This window comes from Lipotes vexillifer, unplaced genomic scaffold (assembly GCF_000442215.2).
Source record: "Lipotes vexillifer unplaced genomic scaffold, Lipotes_vexillifer_v1.1 scaffold879, whole genome shotgun sequence".
NCBI lineage: Eukaryota > Metazoa > Chordata > Mammalia > Artiodactyla > Lipotidae > Lipotes > Lipotes vexillifer.
In genome coordinates, this window is record NW_006781100.1 from 293831 (window position 1) to 307105 (window position 13275).

Here is a 13275-nt window from a genome sequence, read left to right on the forward strand (position 1 = left end):
GGACAGGGATGAAATGATAAATAAAGGAAATCCTTCAGAGAAATGAAAAACAGAGAAAAATAACACAAAAGTACACAGATAGTGTTTAAAGAGGGGGAAAAAGTGATATGAGAGATGGAATGAGAAAAGTCAATTGAGAGACAGAGAGAATGAAAGAGAATAGCTATGGAAGAACAACAAAGGAAGAGATGTAAACACACTGAAGTGAAACAACATTCAAAGAGGAAATAAGAAAAAAAAAAAAAAACTTGTCCAGCTTAAAAGACCATGCTGTGAAGATTGAAATGATACCCTGTGTTCAAGGGGAATAAAAAAATGGTAAACTACAAGATCTGGCCTCATAAAATATAGGAATCCAAAAATGAGAAAGAAGGCTTTGCGCACTATGGAAAGAGAATAGGATAGTTTTGATGGTAAAATTATATTAGTAGTAGTAATAGTATCATCATTATTACTATTATTAAAAAGTGCTAATCATAAATTCTGCATCATGTTTTCTACATCAATTCCAAAAAAAAAAAAAAAATTAAGAAAAAATAGCTGTAGCTAAAGAATTGACTACCCAGGCAAATTGTCCTTCAAGCATGAGGATAATAAGCACAATTTAACCATAAAATAATTCAGCAATTGTAGTTTTCATAAACCCTTCTTAAAGAAACTGTGAGGCTGAATTCTATGTAATTAATAGGTGAATAGAGAAAATATTTAAATCTATAGTTTAGACTAAAATGATATTGGCAATTATTGTTATAAAATAAAATGGTAATACTGTAAAGTTGTCAATATGAAAATTACATTTCATAACCAAAGCTGTCAGGAAAAATGAAATAGAATAAGAAATTCATATAAGTATTCCAATTTCTTCATTCTTTAAAGATGAAAAAAGTCACATTAATTTAATAATACAAGTAATAGATATATAAAGAATTATCAAGGTATAGAAGTAAACTTTAAGCCAGTATTAAACTGATGCCTGTTATCTGCTTTAATTAGTATTCATTTTTTCCTTGTTTCAAAACTTTCTTGAATTTTTTAATTCTTTCCCCCCCTAAAGAATTTTAAGTTCAAATTTTTCTTTCTTTCAAAACTTTCTTGCATTTTATAATTCTTTTCCCCACCTAAAGAGTTTTAGGTTCAATATTTCAACTTAGGTAATATATTTTGGGGATTTTTGGTTCCAACTGTATTTAATGTATCAATGAAATTCTGAAGAGTCATATTCCTATGATATCAAAAGAATCTATCCATGATTATTTCAGTGGTCCCATTTATTGTGACCAGTAAAACACAGGATATGTGTGAATATATGCACAGACACCATGGACAGCAACTTGGAAATATCTATTATATTTGAATATGTCATGCCCCATAAAGCATGAAAAAGCATGTTAGATGCAGCAGAGCTTGTAACAGAGAAGTATGGAAGTAAGCTGTTTCTCACTGACAGAGTAAATATACTTAATTTATTAATGCATAAAACTAAAATGTAGCCATCAAAATGATAAACATAAATAAATTTATCCAACAGTAATAAATATTAAAAATTAATATTGAGTGAAAAGAGTAAATTGATAATTAATGGAGATGAAAACCATTTAAAATAAGAAAACACAGAAAATTCAATAAATCAGGAAAAATACATGAATAAAATGACAAAGTTAACAAAAAGAAAAATAATAAATAAAGAACCAAACAAATTCTAGCACTGAGGAATTCAATAAATGAAATACAAAATGCAACAGAGATCATCAGCAGCAGTAAAGCAGAGAAGTGGAAGACAGAATAAATAATCTAGAGAAGAGGAACTTTGAGATAACTCAATCAGGGAAGAACAAAGTAAAAGAATGAAAGGGAGAAAAGAAAGCCTATGTGATCTGTGGGATTTAATCAAATGTAAAAATATTAAAATAATCAGGGTTCCAGAAAGAGAAGAGTGTAGGAAGTGGATAGAATAGCCTACATTCAAAATTCTCATCTCATTCTCTCATTTTGCGGGGGTGGGAATAAGATGCTAACTAAGTCTGACTTTTGTGGTGGGATGCAGAATTAGTCTTTTTATGAGGCTCATAAGGTAGAGAATTTTATTCCATTTTCCTCTTGGTTTTAATTATCATTTCCATAAGTTTTCCTTGACATCTCTCCTTACATCTCTATGGTTTTGGGTATGTTTATCCAGACATTACATTTCAAATTCAACAAAATTAAAATAAGGAAATAGTTATTCCTAAAAAATAAAACCAATAAAATTTTTGTGTAAAAAAGATTGGGGTTCTAAAGTGTGACTGATACTGGAAATTCCACAATAAATATACTGAACTCACATTTGAGATATTTTCAATATCTCCTCACTTAATCAGCTTTATTTCTGCAAATAGTATCTTTAATTTTCTAGACCTTTTGGCCTGAACAAGAGAAACCACTGGTTTACCTCTCCTTTCTTTTCTTTTTTTTTTTTTTGCTGTATGCGGGCCTCTAACTGCTGTGGCCTCTCCCGTTGCGGAGCACAGGCTCCAGACGCGCAGGCTCAGCGGTCATGGCTCATGGGCCCACCCGCTCTGCGGCATGTGGGATCCTCCCGGACCGGGGCACAAACCCATGTCCACTGCATCGGCAGGCGGACTCTCGACCACTGCGCCACCAGGGAAGCCCCTACCTCTCCTTTCTTGTTCTCTATATTTAATTTCACTAAGTCTGGACTGTTCTCTATATTTAATTTCACTAAGTCTGGACTCATCTTTTATTCCTTCTAATATCATTCACATTTATTCTTTTTACTTATTCTTATGATCATGCCCTAGGGCAGAGTTATGTTTTTATGCTTGAACTATCACTTGTAGAATTATGTCCTTGCTTTCAAGCATTTGCTTGAAAATATTTAACAAATATTTAAACAAAGTCTAAGATTAAGTGTATAAAATCATGGAAAATTTGTTTTTTCATCGAGTTATCTTTACACAAAAAGAGTACCTCTTTGTATTTCCTAAGATGGTAAAGCAGGAAGACTCCAAGCTCATCTTTACTCATGGGCACACCAAAATTACAAATATTTATGGAGAACCTATTGATAAGAAAAACTGGAAGCTACAAGAAAAGAGCTTCTACAACTAAAAATATAAAAAAGGAACCACAATGAGATGGGTTGTGGTTCAACATAATAAAGGCCCTATAAAAACCCACAGATAACTTCACACTCAGTGATGAAAAGCTGAAAGATTTTCCTCTAAGATCAGGAACAAGGATGCCCACTCTCCTCACTTTTATTCAGCATAGTATTGGAAGTCCTAGTCAGAGCAATCAGACAAGAAAAACAATAGAAGGAATACACATCAGAAAGGAAGAAGTAAAACTGTCACTGTTTACAGATGACATGATACTACTCATAGAAAATCCTAAAGATGCCACCAAAAAACTGCTAGAGCTCATCAATGAATCTGGTAAAGTTGCAGGATACAAAATTAATGTACAGAAATCTTTTGTAGGTCTATACACTAACAAACTATCAGAAAGAGAAATTAAAGAAACAATCCCATTTACCATCACACCAAAAAGAATACCTAGGAATAAATTTAACTAAGGAAGTAAAAGACCCATACTTGGGAAACAATAAGACAGTGATGAAAGAAATTGAAGACAACACAAACAGATGGAAGGATATCCTCTGACCTAGAAGAGTTCATGGTCCATGGTGGGCACACAGAAAAACACAGAATAAATGCCTAAATCTATTAAATAAGAAGTTACTGGAAAAAGGGCTAATTCCTTATAACAGTTTGCTTCTACTTTCAAAAAAGTGTTCAATAGTTCTAGTTTAATGATATGCATAATGCAGGTATTTGGTGAAGGGGGCATGTACTAATGTCTAACTTATTCTGAAATGAATAAGAACTAAGATGAATTGATGGATGGATAGAGGGAAAAATTGGTGGATAGTTATGGATAAGGCAAGCATAGCAAAATGTTAATTATAAAATCTGGGTGCTGTTACATGGGTTTAACTTTTTTCACTCTGCAGTAGGTCTGAAAATGTTAATATGGTATTGAAAAAATGTGTCAAGTGCTATTTCAAAAGAAATCTATTTATACCTTCAATTTTCTCTTTTGAAATCACCAATGACACCTTTAATACGTTTATTAAGAATAAAAATATTAAAGAATCTCTAAATTTTGAGATTTCTCTGTGGAATGAATTTGAGTACCATATTTTCAAAGAAAACTATTTCCATGTGTTTCAACATTGAGATATAATATTAATGAGATAGGAATACAATCCTATATATAAAATGATTTCTCCAATGGCATTTACATATTTTTAGTCTCAGTCTTTCCATTGTTTCCCTAAGTGCTTAAAGAATATCATAAATAATGCAGTTTTATTTAGCAGTGTTGTGCCTTATTCTAATCCAGTTTTTAGTCATACTCCACCACTTTTTCTTGGATCTACTACCAGTATAGAATTATATTAATTATATTATCAAGAGTACCAAAATTATTTATTAAATAAATGAATGAATGAATGTGTGACATCTCTTATACACTTTTGTTTTCCCTGTACAGCCATAAAGCCATTTCTTCTTTTTCCTGGTTTTCTTCTTCTACTCTTCTTTTTTTTTTTTTCTTTTGCAGTACACGGGCCTCTCACTGTTGTGGCCTCTCCCGTTGCAGAGCACAGGCTCCGTACGCGCAGGCTCAGCGGCCAAAGCTCACGGGCCCAGCCGCTCCACGGCACGTGGGATCTTCCTGGACCAGGGCACGAACCCGCGTCCCCTGCACCGGCAGGCGGACTCTCAACCACTGCACCACCAGGGGAGCCCTCTTTTTCTACTCTTTATGCCAGACTTCTGAGGATCTCTTTAGTAAATCTTCAAACACAGACATTACTCTTCACTCCCAATGCCCTTTCCCAGGGTGGTATTTTGTTATATTAGAGACATATTACACACTTTCTATTACATACTTCCCTCTACTACATTTTTTTCTTGAATTTATGTCTAATGGTTTGGCTAAAATTTTTGATAATTTATAATTATTTCCTTTCATTTGTTATGACTCATACCTCTTACCTGTCCAGCTCCATGGTTTAACTCCTTTACACTGCTCTTCCTTTGCTATCCTGCTATGGGCCACAGCGTAGCTGAAGGACCACTTCAGTACACAACATTTTGAAATCTGGAGTTCTTTTTATAAAATCCATTCTGAATTTCTGATTTAAACTAACACTAATATTTTTTGCTCCACTACTGAAGTACACCACTTAGCCCTTATTTCAAAATTGTATTTCTTTCAACACAAACACAGCAAACAACTCTGGTTCTTTTTCAATCCTTTTTTTCTGCCACATTAAGTAAATACAGTGTTCATACTGTCACAATATTCTCACATCAGCCTTGCCATCTGAAACCAGGTATTACATTGTCATCACCTTCTCTCCCAGCTATCACTTTTGTTGCAATATACTGGAGTTGGCGATTGAGAGGTAAGTTTTGATTTAATGATCTATATCAGTTGAGGGGCCTGGTATCAGGGATGAAATTAAACTGATTTCTTGGGGTCAGATGAATACATAGAGTCAGAGGGCACATACATAGAGAGTTTGTTTCCATACACAAAGTTGGTGATTCCCCCACTTTCCAATTTCAAGAAGTTGTCTGAGACAACTCCATGTATGTAGACAGATAAAATAGTCTAGTGGACAATAATCATATTTCTGTAGTTGTGCCCTCCAAATAAACAGACATGATTCTGAAATAGAATATGATTCCTTACTTATCCCTCTTCTTTTGTTCCTATAATGTAGTCAATCAGCACACAAGAAAATGGGGGGATGATGAGGGTAGTTAATTAAATTTGCAGCTAGAGCTCAGGTTGGCTGTCATTAGATGTACAATTAGGGAAGTACTTCTGCAGCATCATTTACAGTTCCCATTGAATTAATTTCTTACTTTTCTTTCTTCACGCTGACAACTCTTTACTTACATCCTCAGACTTTCTTATTGGGCTTCTTATTCATCTTCTAAGACTCAAAGACTCTATCTAAAACCTTCTTTTGACTCTTCTAATTTGGTAGGAGACTTTCTCTATATCTTCAGTTACTAATCTGTATATTTTACTTAATAAGGTATGTTGAAATAGTCTCTTCATGCATCTACATATGCAGCATATCATACTCTGAGGTTATATTTAGGCCATGGTTATTTAATTAAATTCCCCACTACTTACACCTGTAACTACGAAACCACTTGACATTTCAATGTTTACATGTCCAGATATTAGTCACAAGCCTTATTATCTCATTTAATGTTTTAAATGAAATTATGAGGTATACAGTCTTATTATTTCATTTCACAAGTAAGGAAGCTGAGTCATAGAAATATAACATTCTACCCAAAAATATACAAAAAAGAAATGTTCACCGATTATTTTAGTTCTGCAATATCTGTAACTACAATGTATAGTCAAGTTTTTCTTTTTCAGTGTTACTGAATGAGAATTAGAGTTAGTGTATGAGAATCAAATACTAATCTAGAAACATGGCAGAATGTCTACATCTCCCCATCTTCAGAAAAGTAGTATATTTGGAAAAATGTAAGCTTTGTATCATAAAAAAAATCAAACTGTAAAGCACTCAAATTATGAGTTCAAGATCAAGAACTATTTTCCAAAAATCAATGCAATTTAGCATTTTGGGAAAATAATATAAAATCTAAAAGTTATCACAGGCTGTTTGAAACTATTTTCAAAAATTTATATTTCTATGGGTTTTGATTCTTTGAAGTTCTGATACTTCAAAACGTGAAATAAGTAGCTACATATGTCTTGACATCTTAAAATTAAGAGTAACATTGTTTTAAAAAATGTTATCTTACTTCATTGGCTGACTTAAGGGCTCTCTGCTAGTTATACTCCAATTTCTTTTTGATTTCAAGTGCTAAAAATAATGTATAGTTTTATTTGTTGGGAAATACAATTAAAAAGAAAATATCCTCTCATCTCAGAAAACCTCTCTTACAAACATAAAAGAGAATGAAACAGTTTTATTATTGAATAAGCATTGAAGCAGATTGTGATGTGCATCACAGATAATCTGCTAAGGGATATCTGAATAAAGAAATTTCACCCTTTTATTTACCCAAGAAGTTACAACCCATTACATACACATTCTCAAGCTAAAAAATAACTAGTCCTCAAGTAAGACAACTTGACAGCACCATTTGTCACAACTTACTCTAAATTTACTTGGCAATTGGGGTGACTATTTGTGTCAGTTATTTAGTTTCACACTAAGGAAAAAATAAACTTTTCATATATTTATGACAAGAGTAGTTCTACAACTTGACATCCACTGGTTAGGCTCCTCTCTTACCATAGAAACTAGGAAATAGGGGTGCTCTCTATCTCAGAGAGATGATTTACAGGTCCTTGAGAAAGGTATTTCTGGGTCTTAAAGCTGGCAAAAGGCAAAATTAGCTTTTAAAGGGCTTCATACATTTCAAGGAGATGAGAAAATTAACAATTACAAGTCTCCTAATATAAAGGCTCTAGGAGAAAGAGGATGTCTCCCTTATTTTCAACAAGGAGAATTAAGCTTATTATTTTCCATCTGTATTTGTCCTTACATTTTTTTGTTTTTTACATACATACAAACATGGTAAAGTTAGCAACAGTAAGGCAGTAAGTCAGGTGAAGGCAGATTACATCATTAACACAAAAGAAAAATTAGTTTGTGACTTCAATTCACCTGATTGCTGTCATCACTTAATGAGTATACTAGAAAAACACTTGACTCTTCAATTAAGTTGAAGAGTCTCTTCTGCTTGTAGAAGTGAAAAAACTTTCACATGATATTTGATGAGTATTTGGTGAATTTTCTTCAAGAATAATAAAATTTGTTTTGAAATTTTGTTTGTAAAAATGCTCTGTCGCTACCACTTTAGTATTGATTGTACTATAATTACCTAATGAAAACTAGGTAAGTCAATTGACCATACCAAATGCCTAGGACATTGTAAATCTGAGTAGACTAGAAACATGTTGTTGATATGGCCAATAAAATTAATCTTCACAGAGAAGAAAACAATATTCAATGAGCCTTAAATCAAGTAACCAGTTGAAAGGGTTTTTAATTTCTGTATGGTTTATATTTCATGGTTAATTTAGCTTAATTTGTTACTTTAAACCAGGTTTATTTTCATACTCATGTGTTCCTACTTGATAAAATGCTGTAGTATGACCATGGCAATAAAAATAAAGCCCATTATTTCCTTTTATAATCCTCAAATTAGAAAAAATGCTCATAAACCTGCTGTACAGTGTGCACTATTTCAGCTAGCAATAGAGTTTTGCCGGTCAGCTGGTACTCAGTCAGTAATGAAAAAGGCTGCCTGGGTAATGCTGTTATTAGATTTGAAAAATCCCAAACACTGAACCTAATATTGCATTGATGGAGAGATAGCAAGCATGTGATAGATAAGCTAGGCAATCAGGCATTTAATTCAAGGAAGGTTTAACAGTACACAATACACATAATTTACAAAAGTGAATAAAGCATATCAAAGGACTTCCAGGTTCCAATCCACATGTAAGGAACTTGGAATTCACTGTTCCCTCCAAACAGGTGAAAAGCAGATCAGATTGAAAAGTAAACAACCATTCTATCATCCATAAGAGAGGTAAAAACACAGAGCAAATGCTGCCCCCAAGGCCAGAAAGACAGGGGAATACAGGGAGTCATGGCTTACCTTACTGGAGTAAAGACTGATGAGCAGAAACCTCCAAGGAACCAGTACCAAGGCAGGAAAAGCTGAACTGTAATCGAAGAATTGCTGCATGCCCAGTGTGAACAATTCTGAGACAGAAAAACTTCAAGAGGGCTCAGTCAGAGAAGAGCTCCACATTTCTGTGAGATTTACCTCCAGGAGCTGAACCAGGTTCTCACAATAAATACGGGAGAAAAATCCCTTCCTGCTTCCGGCAAGAGAAGGGGAAAAGAAACTATTTCGAAATACAACAGAGCACTCTGCTCTTCTTAAAAAGGTCTGTGCTCAGGAGAAACTGGTTAACCAGAGCCTAACCTGTTACAGTATTATCAGAGCTTAACTGACTTGGGGGGAGGAGAAATGCCCAATTCCAGCCCACTCCAGCTGTCTTCTCCCACCTGACAGGAAAGAAAAAAAAAAAAAAACCTGAGAAACACTTGTAAATTTCACAAACAGAGTGGCAAGGGCTCAGTAAAAGACTATGACTTAATCATTGGACTGTAGAATGCTTCTCCTCCCTCACACATCACCACATTATTATAGGTTGATTTATAGCAGTTCTTTTCACCCAGTACATCATTTCTACCTATCAAGAAAAAATGGCAAGGCATATTAAAAAGCAAAAAACACAGTCTGAAGAGACAGAGCAAGCATCAGAGCAGAAATGGCAGGGATGTTGGAATTATTGGACTGAGGGATTTAAAATAACTCAGGTAAATATGCTAAGGTCTCTAATGGATAAAGTAAACAGCATGCAAGAACAAATGAGCAATAAATCAGAGAGAAAGAATAACTAAGAAAGAACCAAAAAGATATACTCAGGATGAAAATTATTGCAACAGAAATAAGATTGACTTTGATGGGCTTATTAGTAAACTGAGCACAGCTGAGGAAAGAATACTGCAATTGGGAATATCTTCTTAGAAACTTTTAAAGCTAAAAAGCAGAAAGAACAAAGACTTAAAAAAAAAAAAAAAAAACAGCATATCCCAGGCCTGTGGGACAAACTACAAAAGAAGAAACATGTGTCTAATGGGAATACCCAAAGGAGAAGAAAGAGAAAAAAGAAGAAATATTTGAAATAATAATAAATGAGAATTTTCCAAATTAATATCAGACACCAAGCCACAGATCAAGGAAGCACAGAGAACACAAAACAGGAAAATTGGAACAAAAAATAGGTATAGTTTTTTGACTATACCTAGGCATATCATTTTCAAACTACAGAAAATAAGGGGAACAAAATTTGTAGAGGAATAAAGATTTGAATTCTATCCAACATATCCTCAGAAAGCATGCAAGTAAGAAGAGAGTGGGGCTTCCCTGGTGGCGCAGTGGTTGAGAGTCCGCCTGCCGATGCAGGGGATACGGGTTCGTGTCCCGGTCTGGGAAGATCCCACATGCCGTGGAGCGGCTGGGCCCGTGAGCCATGGCCGCTGAGCCTGCTCGTCCGGAGCCTGTGTTCCACAATGGGAGAGGCCACAACAGTGAGAGGCCCACATACCGCAAAAAAAAAAAAAAAAAAAAAAGAAGAGAGTGAAGTGAAATATTTAGTGTTGAGAGAAAAAAAAAACAAAAACTACCAACATAGAATTTTGTACCCTGCAAAATTATCCTTCAAACTTGAAGGAGAAATAAAGATGTTCTCAGACAAACAAAAATTGAGGGGATTTGTTGCCAGTATACCTGTCTTGCAAGAAATATTAAAAGTTCTTCAGAAAAAAAAAGAAAAAAATGTCTTAAAGTTCTTTAGAGAGAAGGAAAATGAAATATGTCAGAAACTCCAATCTACATTAAAAAAGGAAGAGAACTAAAGAAGGAATATTTGAGGTAAAATTAAAAACATATATATTTTTCTTACTCTTAATTGATCTAAAAAATAATAGTTCATTCAAAATAATAATACCAACAATGTATTTTATATGTGTGTGTGAGTAAGCTTATGTATGCTTATATATAAATGAAATGAATGATACCAATGACACAAGAGACAGGAGAGAGGAACTAGTATTATTTTGTTATTTTAAGGCACTCACATTACCTGTGAAGTGGTTTAATATTATTTCAAAGTGGACTTGGATTAGTGTTGAGTATATATTGCAAATTCTAGGGCAACCACTAAGGAAAAGTAACAAAACAAAACAAAACAAAACAAAGTATAGCTGATATGCTAAGAAAGAAGAGAAAATGGAATCATATAAAATGTTCACTTAAAACCACAAAAATGCAGAAAAAGTGGAAGATAAAAATAGGAACAAGGACAATAGAAAACAGTAACAAATATGATATTAATCCAAAAATTTAATAATCCCTTTGCATGTCAGTAGACTACATGCACTAATTAAAAGACACTGCCAGAGTGGATCAAAAAACACTACCAAACTACCTGTTGTCTACAAGAAATCCACTTGAAATATAAAGACACATATAGGTTAAAAGTAAATGATGGAGATAAACATACCATGCTTACACTAATTAAAAGAAAGCAGGAGCAGCTATCAATATATTAATTTCAGACAGAGTGGACTTTAAGTAAGGAAAACTATCAGGGATAAATAGGGGCATTACATAATGATAAAGGCATTAATTCTCCAACAAGACATAACAGTCCTTAATTTATATGCACTCAACAACAGAACATGAAACTACATGAGGCAAAAACTGATAGAAATGGAAGGAGAAAGACATGAATCCACTGTCATAGTTGGAGAGCTCTAACAGAAATGGACAGATCCAGCCAGGCAGGAATTCAATTAAGGCATAGCTGAAGTCAACAATATCATCAATCAACTAGATATAACTAATATCTATAGACAGCTTCATCCAACAAGAGCAGAATCCATATTCTTCTCAAGCATACAGGGAACATTCACCAATATAGAACACATTCTGAATCATAAAACATTCTTTAACACATTTAAAGAATAGAAATCATATAATGTCTGCTTTCAGGCCACAGTGAAATTTAAACTAGAAATCAATAACAGAAAGATAACTGGAAAATCCCAAAATACACAGAGATTAAACAACACACTTATAAATAACACATGGGTGAAAAGAAAACTCAGGAGAAATTTTAAAATATTTTGAACTAAATAAATTGAAAACACAAGTTAACAAAATTTATGGGGTTTAACAAAAGTGATGTTTAGAGGGAAATTTACAACACTGAATTCACATATTAGAAAAGAACAAATATCTAAAATCAGAAATCTAACTTTGGGAAATTAGAAAAAAAGAAAAAATTAAATACAAAATAAGTAGAAGAAAAGAAAGAATAAGAATTAGAGCAGAAATCAATAAAGCTGAAAATAGTAAATCAATAGGGAAAATCAAAACCTGGTTCTTTGAAAAGGTCAATAAAATTGATAAACCTCTAGCCAGGCTAACCAAAGAAAAAAAAAAAGCACATAAATTACTAATATCAGAAATGAAAGAAAGGACATCACTACAGATCCTATGGACATAAAAAGGATAATAAAGAATATTATGAACAACTCTATGCTCACAAATTAGAAAACCTAGGTGAAATGGAGAAATTCTTTGAAAGACACAATTTATCAAAACTCTTATTATGATAAGAAATAGTCACTCTGAATCTATAGAGCTACAATAATCAAGACAGTGTGGAATTCATAAAAGAATAGACTAATAGATCAATGGACCAGAACAAAGACCCCAGAAATAAACCTACATAATAGAGTCAACATATCTTTGACAAGGAAGGAAAGACAATGCCATGAAGTAAAGATAGTCTTTCCAACAAATGGTGCTGTAACAACTGGACTTCCATATCAGGAAGAAACAAAAAGGAAAGAAAGAAAGAAATAAAAAGAAGGAAGGAAGGAAGGAAGGAAGGGAGGAAGTAAAGAAAGAAAGAAAGAAAGAAGAGAAAAAAGAAATTTAGACACAGACCTTACACCCTTCACAAAAATTAACTCAAAATGGATCTTAGACCTAACTGGAAAATTCAAAACTATAAAACTCCTAGAAGATAACACAGGAGAAAATGTAGATGACCTTCAGTATGGCAATGACTTTTTAGATACAACACAAAAAACATGATTCATGACAGGATAATTAATATAGACTTCAGTAAAATTAAAAACTTCTAGTCTGTGAAAGACAAGGTCAAGAAAATGAGAAGATAAGCTACAGACTGGGATAAAATCTTTGCAAAAAACATATCTGATAAAGAACCATTATCCAAAATAAACAAATACTTAATACTCAACAATAAGGAAGAAAACAACCCAATTAAAAAATGGGCCAAAGACTTTAACAGACACCTCACTAAAGAAAATATTCAGATAGTAAAGACGTATATGAAAAAATACTCCACTTTCTATATCATCAGAGAAATACAAATTAAAACAATGTGACACCACTACACACCTATTAGATTGGCTAATATCAAGAACATTAAAAACATCAAAAACTGGTGGGAATGTGTAGCAACAGTAACTCTCATTCACAGCTGGTAGGAATGCAAAGTGGTACAGCCACTTTGGAAGAGAGTTTT